Source organism: Nerophis ophidion, linkage group LG19 (assembly GCF_033978795.1).
Source record: "Nerophis ophidion isolate RoL-2023_Sa linkage group LG19, RoL_Noph_v1.0, whole genome shotgun sequence".
In the NCBI taxonomy this organism is placed as follows: Eukaryota; Metazoa; Chordata; class Actinopteri; order Syngnathiformes; family Syngnathidae; genus Nerophis; species Nerophis ophidion.
The window spans coordinates 33,989,454-34,004,562 of NC_084629.1; the positions used below are offsets into that span (position 1 = coordinate 33,989,454).

General features: G+C 37.2%; 1 protein-coding gene across 2 annotated transcripts in view; it reads left to right on the top strand.

The window, feature by feature from the left end:
- erbb4b (erb-b2 receptor tyrosine kinase 4b) overlaps positions 1 to 15,109 on the top strand; it is a 975,361-nt gene that overhangs the window by 697,235 nt on the left and 263,017 nt on the right. The gene's annotated exons all lie outside the window — the stretch shown is intronic.

Here is a 15,109-nt window from a genome sequence, read left to right on the forward strand (position 1 = left end):
TCAAACCTTATTTGCTCAAAAAGGACATACGGTTCTTTACAAAAAAATACATCATGTTTTGCCACATACCATACATATACACATACATATAGATATTGCTCGTAAACTACCTAATGACTTCATGATTAAAAAAAAGGACATTGTGGATTGAAAACAAAAATATCTTGATTTACAAACCCCTCTATTTGCGAACTTTAACATTTGCAAACTTTTATATGGAGCCAGATATGTCTATGTGCAAAGCAGGGGACAACATTAGAAAGAAGGATGCAATCGCAGTGAAGTTTAAAAAAAAATTGTATTTGCGAGGCATATAATAATGGTGCTCACAGGTATACGACAAATAAATACCACAGCAAGTTATAACTGCGATGAAACCGGACTTTTCTGGGAAAAAAAAATGCCAGAGCAGACTTATCTCACAGCGACTCTCGTGAAGCAGCGTGTCCTCCTATTTGACGCTACATTTGAAAAAAGAAACACCGTATTTTCCGGACTATCGAGCCGAATAATGGCTCTTTTTGCCGATATCCGATCTTCCAATATTGTCCAATTCTTAATTACCGATACCGATATCAACCGATACCAATATATACAGTCGTGGAATTAACACATTATTATGCCTGATTTTGTTGCGATGCCCCGCTGGATGCATTAAACAATATAACCAGGTTTTCCCCCCCCAAAAAATCAACTCAAGTTATGGAAAAAAATGCCAACATGGCACTGCCATATTTATTACTGAAGTCACAAAGCGTATTATTTTTTTAACATGCCTCAACAGAGCAGCTTACAAATTGGGACATGCTTTCCCTTAGAGAGCATGAGGAGGTTGAGGTGGGCATGGTTGGAGCGGGTGTGTATCGCACCCTCCCGGGAGAGTTAGTGCTGCAAATGATTCTAAGTATTCGTTCTGTTGTGTTTATGTTGTGTTACAGTGCGGATGTTCTCCCAAAATGTGTTTTTCATTCTTGTTTGGTGTGGGTTCACAGTTTAGCGCATATTTGTAACAGTGTTAAAGTTGCTTATACGGCCACCCTCAGTGTGATCTGTATGGCTGTTGACCAAGTATGCCTTGCATTCACTTGTGTGTGTGAAAAGCTGTATATATTATGTGACTGGGCCGGCACGCAAAGGCAGTGCCTTTAAGGCTTATTGGCGCTCTGAACTTCTCCCAATGTAAGTGTACACAGCTGAGTTTTAAAAGTCATTTATTTTGCTTTTTGAGACCGATACTGATAATTTTGAAACCGATACCGATAATTCCCGATATTACATTGTAAAGTATTTATCGGCCGATAATATCGGCAGTCCAATATTATCGGACATGTCTACTTTTAAGTGTATCCTTTTTGTATTTCATAAAAATATTTGCTGTATAGCTGTCAGCGAAGAAAAATCCATGAATTAATCACACCGTTTTATAAGCCACAGGCTAGGAAAAAAAGCGTAGGAAAAGATTAGCAGCTTACAGTCCTAAATTTACAGCATCATTCCATCCATCCATTTTCTAATACACATTGTTTTAATTGCATGTCTAACGGACTTATTAAGATTACTACTCACTGAAAAACTAACCAAAAAAATACCTCCAAAAATCAGTTACACTCCAGTTCTTAACGAGCCTGAAACCAAACCAAGTGGAGACGTCCCTGCGGTGGTCTTAGACCATGATGCATCACTCCATTAACAGTCCAATGACGCCTCTCAGCTCCGACATCGTCTTTGTCTCACACGCCGTCTCAAAGCTCAAACTGATTGTTCGTCTGGTGGACGCCAACAATAACACATATTTTGTTTGCCGCTTTTATCCGCCGTCAATCGGTCAGCTGCTGACAAACTAAGTACTTCCCGTTTCCTCTTTTTTCACCATTTTGCAGTAATTGGCTTTACGATTTGAACAGACTCCTTTGTCATGTTTGTGCACTTTCGGTACAAGCAAAAAAAGTAGAAAAGGGAAACGCTGGAGTGTGGCCTTTTAAAAGTGTGTCTTGCTATTTGATTGACAGGAGTCCAGGGGTCAGGGGACTGACACAACAAGCATCAGTGGCCCTCCTCACGGTCTTGTTATTCCTTGGTTTTTCATTCTTTTCATCATTTGCATCCTTTGTTTATTGCTGTTAACTGGAGATGTTCGATAATATCGGCTGATAAATGCTATAAAATGTGATATCGGAAATTATCGGTATCTGGTTTCAAAAAGTAAAATTAATGACTTTTTAAAACTGTTGTACAGAGCAGTACATATCCGGTAAAACACGGATATAAACCCAGTCAGCAGCCTTTCCCCTCCCCCCCATCCCCTCTCCCCTCTCCCACACACAACACAGGAATTGACGACTGCAGCATGACTGGCGACGCTTGATGACCTCATCAAACCGCCCCGAGTGGAGCATAACAACAACAAGAGTGTGTTGTTGCCGGTGCTGGAGCCGTGGCTAACAAGCTCGCTCGCTCTGTGACTGACTGAAAAACACCATGTCTAGGGTTTGGGATTATTTTAAAGTGTCTCTGACGGATAAAAAACTGTCAATTTGCAATGACTGCAAAAAGCATGTTATGCAAGGAGGAACCAAGACGTCTTGCTTTAATACGAGCAATTAGATCTCCCACCTCTTCAAGAATCATAAGGAGATACACGATGAACACAAGCGGTGTCACGACCGGGTCACATGTTGCGCGAGGGATGTTCTCCCAGGAAGCAAGAGAACGACTCCGGAGAGGACTTTAATCTTTACCGAACACAAACAGGTACCAAACGGAAAACAGACGGAACAGTTGCCGATCGCACCGGGAGCTAAGGCTATCACTTAGCACAGGCTTTAACTTGCACTTACAGATGTAGCAACCAACTGTAGTTACTGACAGTGGCTTTATGAAGTGTTCCTGAACCCATGTGGTGATATCCTTTACACACTGATGTCGGTTTTTGACGGACTTGTGATCCTGAGGGATCACAAGTCCGTGATATCATTGCTTACGTGCATTGATTTTTCCAGATCCTCTGAACTTTTTGATGATTTTACGGACCGTAGATGGTAAAATCCCTAAATTCCTTGCAATAGCTCTTTGAGAAATGTTGTTCTAAAACTGTTCGACAATTTGCCTACAAAGTGGTGACCCTCGCCCCATCCTTGTTTGTGAATGACTTAGCATTTCATGGAAACTGCTTTTATACCCAATCATGGCACCCACCTGTTCCCAATTAGCCTGGACACTTCTGGGATGTTCCATATAAGTGTTTGATGAGAATTACTCAACTCTATCAGTATTTATCGCCACCTTTCCCAACTTCTTTGTCACGTGTTGCTGCCATCAAATTCTAAAGTTAATGATTATTTGCACAAAAAAAAAATATATCAGTTTGAACATCAAATATGTTGTCTTTGTAGCATATTCAACTGAATATGGGTTGAAAAGGATTTGCAAATCATTGTTTTCCGTTTACATTTACATCTAACACAATTTCCCAACTCATATGGAAGCGGTGTTTGTATGTTTTATGCCCTTTTTGTCAAAGAAAATGTTTGTGTTTCGTGGCAAACACACAAAATAGGCAAAAATTTCCCTAAATAATATTTCAAAGTGTAATATTTGATATAAAAAATTGGAGCTTTGAACAGGTCAATAATGTATAACAACATTGATTTTGATTATTTCTTGAGCAGATCTGAAGAAAAAATTGCCTGCATGGCAGCTTTGTGTTATTGGTCAACGTTGAGACATTTTCTTGTTACATTTCGGTTTTTACTAGTGTCTTTAGAATGTTGTTAGTGATGTCTTTAAAATGTTTTTGGTAGTGTCTTAAGAATGTTTTTAGTAGTGTCTTTACAATGTTCTATGTAATGTATTTAGAATGTTGTTATTAGTGACTTTATAATGTTTTTAGTAGTGACTTTAGAATGTTCATGATAGTGACTTTAGAATGTTTTAGTTATGTATTTAGAATGTCTTTAGTAGTGTTTTCAAAGTGTTTTAGGAGTGTTTTTAGAATGTTTTTATATTGTCTTTAGAATGGATTTAGGAGTGACTTTAGAAGGTTTTAGTAGAGTATATACAATGTTTTAGTAGTGTCTTTAAAATGTCTTTAGTATTGTCTGTACAATGTTTTAGTAGTGTCTTTACAATGTTTTTAGTAGTGTCTTTAGAATGTTTTTAGTAGTGTCTTTAGAATGTTTGTAATAGTGACTTTAGAATGGTTTTAGGAGTGACTTTAGATTTTTTTTTGTAGTATTTTTAGAATGTTTTAGTAGTGTCTTTAGAAGGTTTTAGTAGTGTATTTACAATGTTTTAGTAGTGTCTTTAAAACGTCTTTAGTAGTAGGACGGCATAGCTCGGTTGGAAGAGCGGCCTTGCCAGCAACTTGAGGGTTGCAGGTTCGATTCCCGCTTCCGCCATCCTAGTCACTGCCGTTGTGTCCTTGGCCAAGGCACTTTACCCACCTGCTCCCAGTGCCACCCACACTGGTTTAAATGTAACTTAGATATTGGGTTTCACTATGTAAAGCGCTTTGAGTCACTAGAGAAAAGCGCTATATAAATATAATTCACTTCACTTCACACTAGTGTATTTACAATGTTTTACTAGTGTCTTTACAATGTTTTAGTAATGTCTTTACAATGTTTTTAGTAATGTCTTTACAATGTTCTCAGTAGTGTCTTTACAATATTTTTAGTAATGTCTTTACAATGTTTTCCGTAGTGTCTTTACAATGTTTTTAGTAGTGTCTTTTCAATGTTTTTATTAGTATCTTTACAATGTTTTTAGTAGTGTCTTCAGAATGTTTTTAGTAGTGTCTTTACAATGTTTTAGTAGTGTCTTTAGAATGTTGTTAGTGATGTATTTCAAATGTTTTGGGTAGTGTCTTTAGAATGTTTTATAGAATTGTCTTTACAATGTTTATAATAGTGTCTTTAGAGTGTTGTTAGTAGTGACTATAATGTTTTTGTAACTTTAAATTAATGTTCATGGTAGTGAATTTAGAATGTTTTAGTAATGTATTTAGAATGTCTTTAGTAGTGTTTTTAAAGTGTCTTATCAGTGTTTTTAGAATGTTTTTAATAGTGACTTTATAATGGTTTTAGGAGTGACTTTAGATTGTTTTTAGTAATGTTTTTAGAATGTATTTAGTAGTAACTTTAGAAGTTTTTAGTAGCGTATTTACAATGTTTTAGTAGCGTCTTTACAATGTTTTAGTAGTGTCTTTACAATGTTTTCAGTAGTGTCTTTACAATATTTTTAGTAGTGGCTTTTCAATGTTTTATTAGTGTCTTTACAATGTTTTAGTAGTGTCTTTACAATGTTTTCAGTAGTGTCTTTACAATGTTTTAGTAGTGTCTTTACAATGTTTTTATCAGTGTCATTGTCTTTACAATGTTTTTAGTAGTGTCTTTAGAATGTTTTCAATAGTGACTTTAGAATGGTTTTAGGAGTGACTTTAGATGGTTTTAGTAGTGTTTTTAGAATGTTTTAGTGGTGTTTTTAAAAGGCTTTAGTGGTGTATTTACAATGTTTTAGTAGTGTCTTTAAAATGTCTTTAGTAGTGTCTTTACAATGTTTTAGTAGTGTCTTTACAATGTTTTAGTAGTGTCTTTACAATGTTTTCAGTAGTGTCTTTACAATGTTTTAGTAGTGTCTTTACAATGTTTTAGTAGTGTCTTTACAATGTTTTCAGTAGTGTCTTTACAATGTTTTTAGTAATGTCTTTTCAATGTTTTATTATTCTCTTTACAATGTTTTAGTAGTGTCTTTACAATGTTTTCAGTAGTGTCTTTACAATGTTTTTAGTAGTGTCTTTTCAATGTTTTTTATTAGTGTCTTTACAATGTTTTAGTAGTGTCTTTAGAATGTTTTTAGTAGTGTCTTTAGAATGTTTTTAATAGTGACTTTAGAATGGTTTTAGGATTGACTTTAGAATGTTTTTAGTAGTGGATTTAGCAAGTTTTAGTAGTGTATTTACAATGTTTTAGTAGTGTCTTTAAAATTTCTTTAGTAGTGTCTGTACAATTTTTTATTAGTGTCTTTACAATGTTTTAGTAGTGTCTTTACAATGTTTTCAGTAGTGTCTTTACAATGTTTTAGTAGTGTCTTTTCAATGTTTTCAGTAGTGTCTTTACAATGTTTTAGTAGTGTCCTTTCAATGTTTCTATTAGTGTCTTTAGAATGTTTTAGTAGTGTCTTTAGAATGTTTTTAGTAGTGTCTTTGGAATGTTTTTAATAGTGACTTTAGAATGGTTTTAGGCGTGACTTTAGATTGTTTTTAGTAGTGACTAGCAAGTTTTAGTAGTGCATTTACAATGTTTTAGTGTCTTTAAAATATCTTTAGTAATGTCTGTACAATGTTTTATTAGTGTCTTTACAATGTTTTAGTAGTGTCTTTACAATGTTTTCAGTATTGTCTTTACAATGTTTTTAGTAGTGTCTTTTCAATGTTTCTATTAGTCTTTACAATGTTTTAGTAGTGTCTTTAGAATGTTTTTGTACTGTCTTTAGAATGTTTTTAATAGTGACTTTAGTAGATTGTTTTCTGTAGTGTTTTTAGAATGTTTTAGTAGTGTCTTTAGAACATTTTAGTAGTGTATTTACAATGTTTGTAGTAATGTCTTTAAAATGTCTTTAGTAGTGTCTTTACAATGTTTTAGTACTGTCTTTACAATGTTTTTAGTAGTGTCTTCACAAAGTTTTCAGTAGTGTCTTTACCACTTTTTTTATTAGTATCTTTACAATGTTTTAGTAGTGTCTTCAGAATATTTTTAGTAGTGTCTTTAAAATGTTTTAGTAATGTCTTTAGATTGTTATTGTGATGTCTTTAAAATGTTTTTGATAGTGTCTTTAGAATGTTTTTAGTAGTGTCTTTTGAATGTTTATAATAGTGTCTGTAGAGTGTTGTTAGTAGTGACTTTAGAATGTTTATGGTAGTGACTTTAGAATGTTTTAATAATGTATTTAACATTTCTTTAGTAGTAGCAGAGGGGTTAGTGCGTCTGCCTCACAATACGAAGTTCCTGCAGTCCTGGGTTCAAATCCAGGCTCGGGATCTTTCTGTGTGGAGTTTGCATGTTCTCCCCGTGAATGCGTGGGTTCCCTCCGGGTACTCCGGCTTCCTCCCACTTCCAAAGACATGCACCTGGGGATAGGTTGATTGGCAACACTAAATTGGCCCTAGTGTGTGAATGTGAGTGTGAATGTTGTCTGTCTATCTGTGTTGGCCCTGCGATGAGGTGGCGACTTGTCCAGGGTGTACCCTGCCTTCCGCCCGATTGTAGCTGAGATAGGCGCCAGCGCCCCCCGCGACCCCGAAAGGGAATAAGCGGTAGAAAATGGATGGATGGATTTCTTTAGTAGTGTTTTTAAAGTGTTTTAGTAGTGTGTTTAGAATGTTTTAATAGTGACTTCAGAATGTTTTTAGTAGTGTCTTCAGAATGTTTTTAGTAGTGTCTTTAGAATGTTTTTAGTAGTGTCTTTAAAATGTTTTAGAAGTGTCTTTTGAATGATTTTGGTAGTGTCTTTAGAATTGTTTACAAGTGTCTTAATAATGTTTTAGTAGTGTTTTTTAAATGTTTTTAGAAGTGACTGTCAAATGTTTTTTGTAGTGTCTTTACAATGTTTTTAGTAGTGTTTTATAATGTTTTTAGTAATGTTTTTACAATGTTCTTAGTGGTGACTTTAGAATGTTTTAGTAATGTCCTTAGAATTTTTTTAATAGTGTCTTTTAAACATTGTCTCTCACGGCGTGGCGCGTGAGAGAGTGTCCTTGTGCAACCCGAGGGTCCCTGGTTCAATCTCCACCTAGTACCAACCTTGTCACGTCCGTTGTGTCCTTAAGCAAGACACTTCACCTTTGCTCCTGATGGGTGCTGGTTGGCGCCTTGCATGGCAGCTCCCTCAATCAGTGTGTGAATGTGTAAATGGGCGGTTTAGCTCGGTTGGTAGACCGGCCGTGCCAGCAACTTGAGGGTTGCAGATTCGATTCCCGCTCCGCCATCCTAGTCACTGCCGTTGTGTCCTTGGGCAAGAGAATTTACCCACCTGCTCCCAGTGCCACCCACACTGGTTTGAATGTAACTTAGATATTGGGTTCCACTATGTAAAGCGCTTTGAGTCACTAGAGAAAAAGGGCTATATAAATATAATTCACTTCACAAATGTGGAAGTAGTGTCAAAGCGCTTTGAGTACCTTGAAGGTAGAAAAGCACTATACAAGTCCAACCCATCTACCATCTGTAAAATATTTTTAGTAGTGCTTTTAAAATATTTTAGTAATCTCTTTAAAATGTTGTTAGTAGTGACTTTAGAATGAATTTAGTAGTGACTTTAGAATTTTGTTAGTAGTGTCTTTAGAATGTTATTAGTAACATTTTAAGAATGTTTTAGGTCTTTACAATGTTTTAACAAACCCCGTTTCCATATGAGTTGGTAAATTGTGTTGGATGTAAATATAAATAGAATACAATGATTTGCAAATCCTTTTCAACTCATATTCAGTTGAATATGCTACAAAGACAACATATTTGATGTTCAAACCGATAAACATATATTTTTTTGCAAATAATCATTAACTTAAAAGTTTGATACCAGCAACACGTGACAAAGAAGTTATGAAAGGTGGCAATAAATACTGATAAAGTTGAGGAATGCTCATCAAACACTTATTTGGAACATCCCACAGGTGTGCAGGCTAATTGGGCACAGGTGGGTGCCATGATTGGGTATAAAAACAGCTTCCCACAAGAAAGGATGGGGCAAGGTACACTCCTTTCTCCACAATAGCGTGAGCAAATAATGCAATTGCGAGAAATTTAGGGATGAATAGGGATTTCAACATCTACGGTCCATAATTTCTTCAAAAGGTTCAGAGAATCTGGAAAAATTACTCCATGTAAGCGGCATGGCCGGAAACCAATTTTGAATGACCGTGACCTTCGATCCCTCAGACGGCACTGTATCAAAAACCGACATCAGTCTCTAAAGGATATCACCACATGGGCACAGGAACACTTCAAAAAATCACCGTCACTAAATACAGTTTGTCGCTACATCTGTAAGTGGAAGTTAAAGCTCAACTATGAAAAGGGAAAGCCATTTATCAACAACATCCAGAAACGCCGCCAGTTTCTCTGGGCCCGAGCTCATCTAAGCTGGACTGATGCAAAGTGTAAAAGTGGTAAAGTGTTCTGTGGTCTGACGAGTCCACATTTTGAATTGTTTTTGGAAATATTTGACATTGTGTCATCCGGACCAAAGGGGAAGGGAACCATCCAGACTGTTATCGACACAAAGTTCAAAAGCCAGCACCTGTAATGGTATGGGGGTGTATTAGTGCCCAGGGCATGGGTAACTTACACATCTGTGAAGGCACTATGAATGCTGAAAGGTACATACAGGTTTTGGAACAACATATGCTGCCATCCAAGCGCCGTCTTTTTCATGGACGCCCCTGCTTATTTCAGCAAGACAATGCCAAGCCACATTCAGCATGTGTTACAACAGCGTGGCTTCGTAAAAAAAAAAAGTGTGGGTACTTTCCTGGCCCGCCTGCAGTTCATACCTGTCTCCCATCGAAAATGTGTGCCGCGTTATGATGCGTAAAATACGACAGCGGAAGCTCTACATAAAACAAGAATGGGAAAGAATTCCACTTTCAAAGCTTCAACAATTAGTTAACTCAGTTCCCAAACGTTTATTGAGTGTTGTTAAAAGAAAAGGGGATGAAACACTATGGTGAACATGCCCTTTCCCAACTACTTTGGCACGTGTTCCAGCCATCAAATTCTAAGTTAATTATTATTTGCTAAATAAAAATAAAGTTGATGAGTTTGAACATGTCACGAGGGAGGTGCGGGACATTGAGTCCGAGTGGACCATGTTCCGAACCTCTATTGTCGAGGCAGCTGATTGGAGCTGTGGCCGCAAGGTTGTTGGTGCCTGTCGTGGCGGTAATCCCAGAACCCGTTGGTGGACACCAGCAGTGAGGGATGCCGTCAAGCTGAAGAAGGAGTCCTATCGGGTTCTTTTGGCTCATAGGACTCCGGAGGCAGTGGACGGGTACCGACGGGCCAAGCGGTGTGCAGCTTTAGCGGTCGCGGAGGCAAAAACTCGGACATGGGAAGAGTTCGGGGAAGCCATGGAAAACGACTTCCGGACGGCTTCGAAGCGATTCTGGACCACCATACGGCGCCTCAGGAAGGGGAAGCAGTGCACTATCAACACCGTGTATGGTGCGGATGGTGTTCTGCTGACTTCGACTGCGGATGTTGTGGATCGGTGGAGGGAATACTTCGAAGACCTCCTCAATCCCACCAACACGTCTTTCTTTGAGGAAGCGGTGCCTGGGGAATCTGTAGTGGACTCTCCTATTTCTGGGGCTGAGGTCGCTGAGGTAGTTAAAAAGCTCCTCGGCGGCAAGGCCCCGGGGGTGGATGAGATCCGCCCGGAGTTCCTTAAGGCTCTGGATGCTGTGGGGCTGTCTTGGTTGACAAGACTCTGCAGCATCGCGTGGACATCGGGGGCGGTACCTCTGGATTGGCAGACCGGGGTGGTGGTCCCTCTCTTTAAGAAGGGGGACCGGAGGGTGTGTTCCAACTATCGTGGGATCACACTCCTCAGCCTTCCCGGTAAGGTTTATTCAGGTGTACTGGAGAGGAGGCTTCGCCGGATAGTCGAACCTCGGATTCAGGAGGAACAGTGTGGTTTTCGTCCTGGTCGTGGAACTGTGGACCAGCTCTATACTCTCGGCAGGGTTCTTGAGGGTGCATGGGAGTTTGCCCAACCAGTCTACATGTGCTTTGTGGACTTGGAGAAGGCATTCGACCGTGTCCCTCGGGAAGTCCTGTGGGGAGTGCTCAGAGAGTATGGGGTATCGGAATGTCTTATTGTGGCAGTCCGCTCCCTGTATGATCAGTGTCAGAGCTTGGTCCGCATTGCTGGCAGTAAGTCGGACACGTTTCCAGTGAAGGTTGGACTCCGCCAAGGCTGTCCTTTGTCACCGATTCTGTTCATAACTTTTATGGACAGAATTTCTAGGCGCAGTCAAGGCGTTGAGGGGTTCCGGTTTGGTGGCCACGGGATTAGGTCTCTGCTTTTTGCAGATGATGTAGTCCTGATGGCTTCATCTGGCCGGGATCTTCAGCTCTCACTGGATCGGTTCGCAGCCGAGTGTGAAGCGACCGGAATGAGAATTAGCACCTCCAAGTCCGAGTCCATGGTTCTCGCCCGGAAAAGGGTGGAGTGCCATCTCCGGGTTGGGGAGGAGACCCTGCCCCAAGTGGAGGAGTTCAAGTACCTAGGAGTCTTGTTCACGAGTGGGGGAAGAGTGGATCGTGAGATCGACAGGCGGATCGGTGCGGCGTCTTCAGTAATGCGGACGTTGTATCGATCCGTTGTGGTGAAGAAGGAGCTGAGCCGGAAGGCAAAGCTCTCAATTTACCGGTCGATCTACGTTCCCATCCTCACCTATGGTCATGAGCTTTGGGTCATGACCGAAAGGATAAGATCACGGGTACAAGCGGCCGAAATGAGTTTCCTCCGCCGGGTGGCGGGGCTCTCCCTTAGAGATAGGGTGAGAAGCTCTGCCATCCGGGAGGAGCTCAACGTAAAGCCGCTGCTCCTCCACATCGAGAGGAGCCAGATGAGGTGGTTCGGGCATCTGGTCAGGATGCCACCCGAACGCCTCCCTAGGGATGTGTTTAGGGCACGTCCAGCTGGTAGGAGGCCACGGGGAAGACCCAGGACACGTTGGAAAGACTATGTCTCCCGGCTGGCCTGGGAACGCCTCGGGATCCCCTGGGAAGAGCTAGACGAAGTGGCTGGAGATAGGGAAGTCTGGGCTTCCCTGCTTAGGCTGCTGCCCCCGCGACCCGACCTCGGATAAGCGGAAGATGATGGATGGATGGATGGATGGAGTTTGAACATCAAATATCTTGTCTTCGTTGTACATTCAATTGAATATGGGTTGAAAAGGATTTGCAAATCATTGTATTCCATTTATATTTACATCTAACACAATTTCCCAACTCATATGGAAACAGGGTTTATAGTAGCGTCTTTACAATGTTTTTAGTAGTAACTTTAGAATGTTTTAGTACTGTCTTTTGAATGTTGTTAGTAGTGACTTTAGAATGTTTTAGTAGTGACTAGAATCTTTTAGTAGTGTCTTTAGAATATTTTTAGTCGTGACTTTAGAATGTTTTAGTAGTGTCTTTGTAATGTTTTGGTAGTGTCTTTAGAATGTTTTTAGCAGTGTCTTTAGAATGTTTTTAGCAGTGTCTTTAGAATGTCTTTAGTAGTGTCTTTACAATGTTTTTAGTACTGTTTTTAGAATACTTTAGGAGTGTCTTTGTAATTTTTTGGTAGTGTCTTTAGAATGTTTTTAGTAGTTTCTTTAGAATGTTTTTAGCAGTGTCTTTAGAATGTTTTTAGTAGTGTCTTTACATTGTTTTTAGTAATGTTTTTAGAATGTTTTAGTAGTGTCTTTGTAATGTTTTGGTAATTTCTTTAAAATGTTTTTAGTAGTTTCTTGAGAATGTTTTTAGCAGTGTCTTTAGAATGTTTTTAGCAGTGTCTTTAGAATGTTTTTAGTAGTGTCTTTACAATGGTTTTAGTAATGTTTTTAGAATGTTTTAGGAGTGTCTTTGTAATTTTTTGGAAGTTTCTTTAGAATGTTTTTAGTAGTTTCTTGAGAATGTTTTTAGCTGTGACTTTAGAATGTTTTTAGCAGTGTCTTTACAATGTTTTTAGTAATGTTTTAGGAGTGTCTTTGTAATGTTTTGGTAGTGTCTCTAGAATGATTTTAGTAGTTTCTTTAGAATGTTTTTAGCAGTGTCTTTAGAATGTTTTTAGTAGTGTCTTTACAATGTTTTTAGCAATGTTTTTAGAATGTTTTAGAGTGTCTGTAATTTTTTGGTAGTGTCCTTAGAATGTTTTTAGTAGTTTCTTTAGAATGTTTTTAGCAGTGTCTTTAGAATGTTTTTAGTAGTGTCTTTACAATGTTTTTAGTAATGTTTTAGGAGTGTCTTTGTAATGTTTTGGTAGCGTCTTTAGAATGATTTTAGTAGTTTCTTTAGAATGTTTTTAGCTGTGACTTTAGAATGTTTTTAGTAGTGTCTTTACAATGTTTTTAGTAATGTTTTTAGAATGTTTTAGGAGTGTCTGTAATTTTTTGGAAGTGTCTTTAGAATGTTTTTAGTAGTTTCTTTAGAATGTTTTTTGCAGTGTCTTTAGAATGTTTTTAGTAGTGTCTTTACAATGTTTTTAGTAATGTTTTTAGAATGTTTTAGGAGAGTCTTTGTAATGTTTTGGTAGTTTCTTTAGAATGCTTTTAGTAGTTTCTTTAGAATGTTTTTAGCAGTGTCTTTAGAATGTTTTAGTAGTGTCTTTACAATGTTTTAGTAATGTTTTTAGAATGTTTTAGTAGTGTTTTTGTAATGTTTTGGTAGTTTCTTGAAAATGTTTTTAGCAGTGTCTTTAGAATGTTTTTAGCAGTGTCTTTAGAATGTTTTTAGTAGTTTCTTTAGAATGTTTTTAGCAGTGTCTTTAGAATGTTTTTAGTATTGTCTTCACAATTTTTTTAGTAATGTTTTAGGAGTGTCTTTGTAATGTTTTGGTAGTGTCTTTAGAATGATTTTAGTAGTTTCTTTAGAATGTTTTTAGCAGTGTCTTTAGAATTTTTTCAGTAGTGTCTTTACAATGTTTTTAGTAATGTTTTTAGAATGTTTTAGGAGTGTTTGTAATTTTTTGGTAGTGTCTTTAGAATGTTTTTAGTAGTTTCTTTAGAATGTTTTTAGCAGTGTCTTTATATTTTTTTTAGTAGTGCCTTTACAATGTTTTTAGTAATGTTTTAGGAGTGTCTTTGTAATGTTTTGGTAGTGTCTTTGGAATGATTTTAGTAGTTTCTTTAGAATTTTTTTTAGCAGTGTCTTTAGAATGATTTTAGTAGTGTCTTTACAATGTTTTTAGTAATGTTTTTAGAATGTTTTAGGAGTTTCTGTAATTTTTTGGTAGTGTCTTTAGAATGTTTTTAGCAGCAGTCTTTAGAATGTTTTTAGTAGTGCCTTTACAATGTTTTTAGTAATGTTTTAGGAGTGTCTTTGTAATGTTTTGGTAGTGTCTTTGGAATGATTTTAGTAGTTTCTTTAGAATGTTTTTAGCAGTGTCTTTAGAATGTTTTTAGTAGTGTCTTTACAATGTTTTTAGTAATATTTTAGAATGTTTTAGGAGTGTCTGTAATTTTTTGTTAGTGTCTTTAGAATGTTTTAGTAGTTTCTTTAGAATGTTTTAGCAGTGTCTGTAGAATGTTTTTAGTAGTGCCTTTACAATGTTTTTAGTAATGTTTTAGGGGTGTCTTTGTAATGTTTTGGTAGTGTCTTTGGAATGATTTTAGTAGTTTCTTTAGAATGTTTTTAGCAGTGTCTTTAGAATGTTTTTAGTAGTGTCTTTACAATGTTTTTAGTAATGTTTTTAGAATGTTTTAGTAGTGTCTTTGTAATGTTTTGGTTGTGTCTTTAGAATGTTTTTAGTAGTTTGTTTAGAATGTTTTTAGCAGTGTCTTCAGAATGTTTTTAGCAGTGTCTTTAGAATGTTTTTAGTAGTGTCTTTACAATGTTTTTAGTAATGTTTTTAGAAATTTTTAGGAGTGTCTTTAGTTTGTTTTAGTAGTGTCGTGAGAATTTATTTAATAGTGTCTTTAGAATGATTGTAGTCGTGTCTTCAGAATGTGCAGCTAAAAAAATTGCTACAGGCCGCACGATGCCTAAAACTACTGTAGTATTGATATGTTTTGTGTAATTCCTTGAAATTTTAAAAATTCAAACCAAAATTTGCAGAAAAAGCTTTACATATTTGTTTGAAATGTCCCAAAAAATGCGGGGTGTTGTCAGTCTGCAATATTTAAAATGTGACATATAAACACGACAAAAAATGTATTGATATCCGAATCGGGATTCTTATTCATCTCAATTCTAAATCAATTCATCATTTTAAATTATTTAATTTTATTTTATCTTATTTTTCTTTATCAGAATCCATTTTTAAAACAATCTTTTTAGGCCGTCTCCGTGGAACCTGTTTTGAATAAGTTTCCCGATAATTAAATATGCCTGGAATAAAACTTATT